Source organism: Alligator sinensis, unplaced genomic scaffold (assembly GCF_000455745.1).
Source record: "Alligator sinensis unplaced genomic scaffold, ASM45574v1 scaffold472_2, whole genome shotgun sequence".
NCBI classification, from domain to species: domain Eukaryota; kingdom Metazoa; phylum Chordata; order Crocodylia; family Alligatoridae; genus Alligator; species Alligator sinensis.
The window spans coordinates 1408793-1418347 of NW_005842378.1; the positions used below are offsets into that span (position 1 = coordinate 1408793).

The 9555-nt window shown below is 40.3% G+C and overlaps 1 protein-coding gene across 12 annotated transcripts in view; it reads left to right on the forward strand.

Moving 5' to 3' along the window:
* The first annotated feature begins 6 nt into the window (after positions 1-6).
* LGI1 (leucine rich glioma inactivated 1) overlaps positions 7-9555 on the forward strand; it is a 36738-nt gene continuing 27189 nt past the window's right edge. For 5 of the 12 annotated variants that reach the window (XM_014522621.2, XM_025210866.1, XM_014522620.2 and 2 more), the window contains exon 1: positions 7-413. The gene's annotated coding sequence lies outside the window, so the exon portion shown is untranslated. The other 7 variants (XM_025210872.1, XM_025210869.1, XM_014522622.2 and 4 more) reach the window with 2 other exon arrangements.

Consider the following 9555-nt stretch of genomic DNA (forward strand, 5'->3'; position numbering starts at 1 on the left):
AGCCCGGGAGCGGGGCTGCCCCCGGCACCCCCGCCCGGGCCTTGGCCGAGGGACAGCGGCCGGGTGCGGTGCTGCGGGCCTGCCGCCCTGCCTCGCGCCGCCGCCGCGGGCACTGCTCGCAGGGCAAAGCCGCAGGTTTGTCCGCGGTTTTCTTCTTTAATGGCACGGGGCGGCAGGGCCCCCTCTCAGGCCGCACAGCACCGCACCGAGGAGCCTCCGGGGACTTCTTTGCAAGTCCGCCGAGCAGGTGAGGCTCCCCTGCCCTTCCCCTCGGGGCTCAGAGGCACCTCCCTCTCTCCCCCACCCTTCCCTCCCCTCCTCGCTCCGCTCCGCTGCTGCTTTCTCGGCTGTCCCGGGAGCTCGCAGCTGCTCGGGCCTCTCCAGCCGGGCTGCGTCGGAAGCGTCTGACAGCGGTGAGCAGGGGAGCGGGAGGGAGGGAGGACGGGACGTGTCTCTGAGCTGGGAGTGGGGATCCTTCGCTGCTTTGGGGTCTTGGAAAAGTCCTCGGAGGCGCCCAGCCTGCGCGCACCAGCGCGGGGAGGCTGGGAGGGATGTGCAGCCACCCTGCAGCACCCCGGTCTTTGCCAAGACCTGGATCTGCCCCTGGTGACTCTGTCTTCAAGGATGACAATAATCTGCTGATACAGTTTGGGAACTTTGGGCTAAGAGGTGCATTGCCTTCCATGTAGGTGGCTCTTTAAAAAAACATTTTTTCCCTCTACAGCTAATTGCATGTCATCTCAGGGGGGAATCCCTGGTCCCCAGCGTTTTGGCACAGCTAGGACATGCTTGTCCAGGTGCTGACTTTTCTCTTTCCAAAGTGGCTATGCAGTGCCTCAGCCAGCACCTACCATAGCACAGCCAACCCAGCCAGCCCTGAACCAGAATCAGCCTTTGGTTGTAGAAGTGATCTCCACGAAACCCCTGGAAATTCCAGCTCCCCCCAGCCTTCTCTTGGAATAGATCCTTGTTTCTACCCGAGATACTGATTCTTGGAGTTCCAGATACAAATGTCGAACATAGAGTGACTTTCATTATCAGTAAAACACGCTGATCTTTATCTAAAAACAAAATACATTTTAACAGAATATTATAGTGTACGCTAGAAATATCATGCAGCCTTGATAGGTGTTCTGTACCTAACTCCTAGTTTATGAATTTCATTTAAAAAAAACAAAACAGGAGCACTTTTCTCGAATAGATCTGACTCTGTCGTTTATTGTAATATATAATTCTGAAAGGATATGAGGGTGATGCTTATGTATCCTAAAGAAAGAAATGACAGACTAAATTCTCTCCTCATTTATATGTATCCAGTATTTCATTGAAAACTTACTGAATGTGGCCCATTTCGTTTAAAGGGCAATGACTATCCCTTGCAAAAATGGCATTGTCTTAATTAATAATTTAAATATTTCATAATAAATAATGTATATATACCAAGCAGTAATAGCAATCATCTTCTTTTCATTGTTCCACTCTTAAGGAAATATCAGTCTGTTTTAGTATGAATGAATCCTGACATGATTCTGGAAACTGGGCCAACATCATCATTGATTATGATGATAGAAAATGGGGAAAGGCAAAAAGATGCAAGATTACAATTCTTGAAACTCTCTTCATTGTACTATGGCCATAAAAGTTTGCACAGGGTCAAGATAAAGTTCCCAGGATAAAGGAAAATTCTATCATGATGAAAACCGCTGTTGCAATTCTTATTTATTAAGCTATTTTAGAAATTAATGTAGTAACCAATTTTTTCTAAGAATAACTAGAAAATTTCATTTTAAAAAGGTACACTTTCTGACTGATTTCCTTGACAGTATACTGGGCCTGATTACTTTTCATATTAAGGCTTCTGTGGCTCTAAATAAACATTTTATCACAGGATAAGGTGCAGTCATTCAGACATTTGTGTCTGTTGTCCTGCGATAAATCCTAAGAAGTCTCACAGGATAAGAAGTACTAACAATTTATGACAAAGTGCATATGAGTAGTTGTCTCAGGATTTCATCATTGAGTCAGATAAAAGCAGTGATGCATTCAGCTGCTCACTAAACCACATTTAGAAGGGTGATGCATATATGTGCCAATCCCAGGATATGTTTTTTCTGGGACAGCCATAGGCACAACTTGTCCAGGGACAAATGCAACATCTGTTCCTAGCCTATGAAACTGACATAGCATTAAGAAGTCTTGAATTAAGTAGAAATAGTCTTTTCGGGCTGTCTTCTGTATAGGAAGTTTCCATAACCAAAAGGAATGCATTATGATTTAATAATGTGGGGTTATGGCCACACCCCGCTGCATTTTTTCTTTAACATATGGGAAGCAAAAAGGTAACTCCGAGACACTTTGGGTCTCCATTTATTCCTGCCTAATGAGGAACAGAGAAATTGAGACTCACTACATCCAGAAAGCGTAATTCAGATGTTTATTTAAAACATTTAAGGGAAAAAAGGCTCCTTTTGGCTTAGTTTTTCAAATCCTTCACAACTTCTGTGTACACAGGCAGAAGATCAAATAGACCTAGACTGTCCTTGACGCATGCCTGTTCTTAAAAGCCTCCAAAAATGGAGATTCCTCCTGTTCCCGAAGTACCCTGTTCTGGTGTTTTACTACCCTTATGGCTGAAAAGTTTTTCTTAATATCTCATCTAAACCTTTATTGCAAATTGAGCTGATTTATTCTTGCTGTACCTGCAGTGGATACAGGAAATAATTTATCACCATCCTCTTTACAACAGTATTTTTCATATTGTAAGATTCAGCATGTCATTCCGTCTATCCCCCCGTTTTCTCTTTTCTAGACTTAACAAACTCACTCCTTCTCTCTGAACCTCTATCATTCTTGTTGCTGTCCCCTGGAATGTCTCCAGTTTGTCTACATCTTTCTCAAAGTGTAGTGCCCAAAACAGGACACAGTTCTTCAGTTGATGCCTCAAAGAGTGCTAAGTAGAGCAGAATAATTACCTCCTGTGTCTTACATACGACACTCTTGTTAATACACCACAAATGAGACTGGCCTTTTTTGCAACAACATCACACTGTTAACTCATTTAGTTTGTGATCATCTATATTCCTGGTAGCCCCTTTTCTGTAGTACTGTTGTCTAGTCAGTTACTCCCTATTTTTGCATGTGCACATTTCCTTTGGTTGTGTGTCTCTTCTTCCCAAATGTAGTACTTTGCACTTGTGCTAACGGAATTCCAGGTTTTTGATTTTCCCCTCGATTTACTGTCTGCAAATTCTATAAGTGTACTCTGTTGCATCTTCTATGTTAATAATATAATAAATGGAATATAAATGAATATAATAAATGGAAACATGCCCAGGACAGACCCCTTTGGTAGCTCAATTGAAATGCCATCCCAGTCTGACAGTGAACTACTCTTAATTTGGAATTTTCAATCCATTTCATACTCACCTTACCTTGATTTCATGTAGACCACATTTTCCTAGTTTGCTTATGGGAATGTTGTATGGGACAGCATCAAATATAGATGCAGATGTATTTGTTTGGCTGATACACATTTAATAAAAGTTCCCCTTTGTACTTCTTTTTTTTTTTTTTGTAACAAAATGTCAGGCAAATATCAGGTGTATTCATTGCTTCTAGAACATTTGTGCTGTTTTTTATGTTATCTTGGAGTGGCATTTTTTACCTGCTATTTTAAAAAGTGATTATAGTCATAAAAGTGACTTTGTAAACATCGCAATATCTTACTCAACAAACCTGCCCTCTAGTCCAGAGACCAATTTCTTTGTTCTACTGACAAAAATAATTTGTACAGTATTGGCTTTTACTTCTATTAGTGGTATCAAGTCAATAAAGCTACATCTGAGAAAATGAGCCAGCTTCTATTCTGACTTAAATACTGCTAACAGAACTGATATCCAAGTTCCAGTTGCAGTCAGATTTTTCTCTGAGTTATTCCTGTTCAGCACCTGAGAAGACAGAAATCAAACATACTGGAAATATAAAAAGCCCAATATGCTAATGGCCAAATTTTCAAAACAGTTCAACACCCATTGTGCTTATCGTGCCTTCCATTGTGACACTCAGGAAAGATGTCACACCAGCTGTGTATCCAACATGCTCAACAGTATTGAAAATTTGGCATCTTATTCTGGTCTCTAAAAAGGAAGACTTTTTTGAAAATCTGTGTGGGTCAGAGTTGGAAGACAATAGTATTGTGTAGGGATGCATGAGGCAGAATTTGGCCCACAGAATCTTTTCTAGTCCCTGTAATGCCAATTGTTAGGAAACACCATTTTTAATGAAAAATTAGTAAATTTGATCTCAGAGTAGCTGAGAAACAAAAATGGAACTGACTTTTAGCCATTCTTAGTCAATTTAAAAAATAGAATCACATTTTTGGGCCAGGTCCTTATCTAGGGCAAACGGGCTTAAAGATTCTGCCCATATAACAACAATTCATAAACCAGATATTTTTTCTTGCTGACAGACTGGCAGTTTTACTCCTGAATATCCTGGATTTTATTATAAATTACATACTTAATGTTATCATACTTTTTTCTCACAGAAGCATCACTTTTATAGGACATTTCCTTTAACACAATAAGGCAGGTGTATATGAAGCATTACAATTCTACTTCAGAGGAGCTCTACTTAGGTTTCTCTAAGTCTAATATGAATATGATGGTGTTTTGGAAGCCACTTTATTTAGTAAGCATACAGTTGAGTCTGCTATACTCAACAGAACTATCCTACATATTCCTAAAAGTTCTATGAGATTTCCACATCCCAGCTAGAATCATTAAAATAAATTAACAGAGCCATGAGCTAATGCCATTTTTATACAGTAGATAATGGCAGGATGGCCCAATTCAGATTATTTCAGCTGCAGTAATGATGGTCCCTTTTTATTCAACAGTAGTTCTTGAAAGCAGTTACCAAAACAGTTTACAGTGTTATAAAGTTGATATTTGTATATAAACTTATTCAATAAGAAAAAAGAAAAGTATCTATCTATTATGTACTGGTACCTAAAAAGATGTAATGGTTGTTTTGTCACATAAACATGTCTAGCATCATTGCACTGTCACCCTATCTGCCATGTTTGTTCTGTGGCAGATTATTTCAGTCTCCTGAGTTTTCAGTCTGGTACTTAAATTAGTATTAAATCCGGTAAAATTATACAGAGGTGTATGCAGACACAAAAAATATAGTGGATTTAGCCAACTAAGAATTTAATTAAAAAGTAATTATGAATGTGCATTAACTGCTCTTTTTTATCAACCTACATTGAAATCAAAGGAATTCAAGAACTAACACCTCCTGTGTATAGGGAAAAGAATTAATTAACATTTCATTTGGAGAGACTTTAAAAGTAAATTATGTTGAAAATACCTAAGCTATTAAAGTTCTCATAAGAGAGCAAGGAATGTGTAAATATATTTTTATGTGTAGAGCCGCTTTGCTGGAAACCGGCTGATGACAATCCCCCTGATAAAAAAACACAGGGGGAAGAATTCTGCTTTCCAATTCTGTATCAGAACATACACCGGCGTTGGTGTTCAACGCCGATAAACATTTATCGGCGTTGGTGTTCAATGCCGATAAATGCAAGGTTCTCCACCTTGGGAAAAAAAACCCGCAGCATCCTTATAGGCTCGGCAGTGCTATGTTGGCTAGCACTATGGAAGAAAGAGACTTGGGGGTCATCATTGACCACAAGATGAACATGAGCCTGCAGTGCGATGCGGCGGCTAGTAAAGCGACCAAAACGCTGGCTTGCATCCATAGATGCTTCTCAAGCAAATCCCGGGACGTCATTCTCCCCCTGTACTCAGCCTTAGTGAGGCCGCAGCTGGAGTACTGTGTCCAGTTTTGGGCTCCACAATTCAAAAAGGATGTGGAGAAGCTTGAGAGAGTCCAGAGAAGAGCCACGCGCATGATCAGAGGTCAGGGAAGCAGACCCTACGATGACAGGCTGAGAGCCCTGGGGCTCTTTAGCCTGAAAAAGCGCAGGCTCAGGGGTGATCTGATGGCCACCTACAAGTTTATCAAGAGTGACCACCAGCATCTGGGGGAACGTTTGTTCACCAGAGCGCCCCAAGGGATGACGAGGTCGAATGGTCACAAACTACTTCAAGTTCGTTTCAGGCTGGACATAAGGAAGAACTTCTTTACTGTCCGAGCCCCCAAGGTCTGGAACAGCCTGCCACCGGAGGGGGGTCAAGCGCCTTCATTGAACACCTTCAAGATGAAACTGGATGCTTATCTTGCTGGGATCCTATGAACCCAGCTGACTTCCTGCCCTTTGGGCGGGGGGCTGGACTCGATGATCTTCCGAGGTCCCTTCCAGCCCTGATGTCTATGAATCTATGAATCAGAAGTTAAATTGTAGGCAAAAGAACAGCAGAAAGTAAGCTATAAGCACAGAAGCCATTAAGGCACGGTCAGGTGAGAATTCCAACAGCGCAAGCATTGTAGCATAGTTTATATTCTCTCTAAATCGTATTGTACTGGATTTGCTTTGTGCAAGTGGCACAAAGCATGTGAGCACATTTCACTATTAAAGCGCAGTGAAAAAATACATACAGTCATTTCCTTGTTTCTTGATATAAAGGTAGTTTTGTGTATAATGGCTACAATACAGATACATATTAATAATTTACACATTATGAACATTGAGAGAAGCTATAAAGCACTGGCTATCAAGTGTATGCAATCTAGAAATCTTACATAAATAAATAGAATGACAGGTCACTATCTTTTCAATAGCCCAAGGATGTGTCAGTATTTTTGTTATATTTATTATTTATTTGTTTGGCACTCAGTGCCCTTAACCTTGAATATAGTACATGGAAAAGACATGGTCTCTACACCAAAAAGTTTACAATCTAAACAGCAATTCAGCAAAGTGGATTCTAAGGTTCCCAATTGGCTTAGTGGAGACTAAAGCAATTACATTTGTTCCAGTAGATGCTTGTGCTTACAGCAAGAAGTTAAGGTACAAGAAGTTCCTTAAGAAGTTAAGGAATTACTGACTTACTTTCTAGGGCCTGTGTTTTTAAGATTAGACAAGTTAAATATAATATTTTCTGGCTCTTTTCCCTTAGATACTACAGATTTTTATAGCAGTGATGATTTTGTAGTTTGTAATAGCAAATGAGAGTGTTTGAGATCAGACACACAGATCACTAGAGTATTTTTTTTAAATTATGCAAAATAAAATTTTACCTTGACCCTTTTCCACGTTCTGGTTTCAATGGGATTGCTCGGAGGTTAAAGTACTACTCAGCGGGTGCATCTATGCAAGACTGGCTAATTAGTTGCGCAGTAAGCATTACACATCTAATTTACGCTGTAGTAGTGCATGAGTAGATGCTGCCCTGACTTTCAGGGGCATGATGGAGCTTCAGTGCAAGGGCTTCCTGCCAGCTAGCCCCACAGTGAAGCATCCTCGTGCCTCAGCTACCCCTCCATAGCACGTTGACCCAGGGGGAGAAGTCCCAGGCTTGCGGGTTGTCCCCAGACCCCTTGCTAGCCAGGACAGCTCTAACCTGGCTCATCATGCTGCACACAAATAAACTCCAGAGCTTATTGCAAATGTTCAAACAGTGTACCCAGGAGCAATAAACTCCGGAGCAATAAGTACATTAATTGCTTGTGAAGATGCACCCAGCATGTATAAAGTTGGCAGTGGTCTGAAATGACCAATAGCTGATCATCTTGTAGCAATTGAAGGTCAGAGTTATGAAGACTATTCAGTGCAGTGAAGTGGAATGAATGAATAAAATTCCTTCCTGCACCTACCTATAAAGCTGCTTATACAGTACTGTACTTGATCAAGCCTTGATTTAATAATACTGACTGCCAACCAGACTACAATTGATTCTGTGCTAGAACGGTGCACCACTGATTGCCAGATAATTAAAATAATAATTGGTTATATTTCAAATAAAATACAATTTAATATTATTTCATGACAAAAATAATTCAGAAATTAAATATTGGTATTATCTATCTGTGCAAAGGGTTTTGAAGATGCCTACCACATAATGGCATTTTAGGTCAGTGTAGGTATCTTATAAAGGGAACAAGACAGTTAAAACTTCTAATATAAAAATATCAAACTATAGTCTCTGTACACAATATAAATGGATTCCACAAGGTCCATAACTGTGTAAGAATTAAAATTACATTCCCATTAATTAGATTGTTAATGAAAGTATATATAGCACACAAAAATATTTCAGACAGATACTGTAGGTGAAATCCTGACTCTGTTGAAGCTGCATTCAGTTTTTAAACAAAATACTCAACTATTAAGGAAGGATTGCATACCAGCCTGCCTACCCCAGCCTCTTCCTTTGTGGGCGCTATACAGAGGCTATAAGATCACACCACTCCCATCACTCCACTTTCACCCAGAAAGCGAATCTTCTGTATATGGATCTCAACCAATCTGTGATTTATTCTAAACCTTCAGCATACTACCCTAGTCTGCAGAGCCATGGATGACTGAGTAGGAAGGAAATATAGCATGGAGTACAACATGAAAGGATAGATGCACTTGTTAAGGTAATTGTGTGAGAACCAGGTGCTATAGGTTCCAGTCCCTGTTCTGTCACAGACTTTCTATGTGATATTGAGGATATGCATACCCTGCACAGTACAGTGCCATTTACCCATCCAGCTCAGGTACCAGAAACAGCATAGGCAAATTAGTGCTTTGCTCATGGGCATAAACAGATTTAGGAATTTTAAAGTGGGGGATGTGGATGGTGTGGCACTTCATCGCATATAACATAACATATTTTTTTCCAGAGCAGAGGCTTTATTTAGTTTAAGATCAAAGCAAAAAACAAATATAGCTATTAGAATGTGTACTAATTAACTAGAGTATATATAAACGTTTTTAAAAAAACACTACAAACCAGGCAAAAAATAGTCTATTAGTTCTTTAGTAGTTGTACTTAAATGTACATCTCTTATTCAGATTCATAAAACAAAACCTAGCCTTTCTGAGCATCTTTGTAGCAGAAAGCCCCCTTTTCCTCTTGCCTGCATTTGCTCTCCCTTCTTTGGATATGTTTCTCTTTTTCTACCTTTTCTTCCTTCCTCTCTCTTTCACTTTAAGATAAGGAATTGTGTTTTAAAATTTGTGTGCGCGCATTTTGTATCTCCCCTTGTATTTTGGTATTTTTATCTATTTGTGCGCCATGGCATTTGTAGCTTATATTTTATACTCTTCACCTTTCAACTTTCAACTAAATGTGTTTTAGTAAGTTATACATTGTAACAGTGTTAACAAGGGTAGGAATCAAACTGCCCTTCCTTGTATCAGGCTGGCCCCTGAAAGAGCGAGTGAATCAGTGATTGAATGTGTAACATGATTGAATGTGTAACATGGAAGCAGGCAGCAATTAACACCTGGGAAGCTGCAGATCAGCCAATGGAAGAACTCAATAGAAATCAATGTAACAACCGGGAAACCTCTAAACATCACTGATCAAGGGCTAGAAGCCCTGGCCTGAGTTAATCAACGCTGGGGACCAACTTTTGGGCTGAATGTCTCCAGAT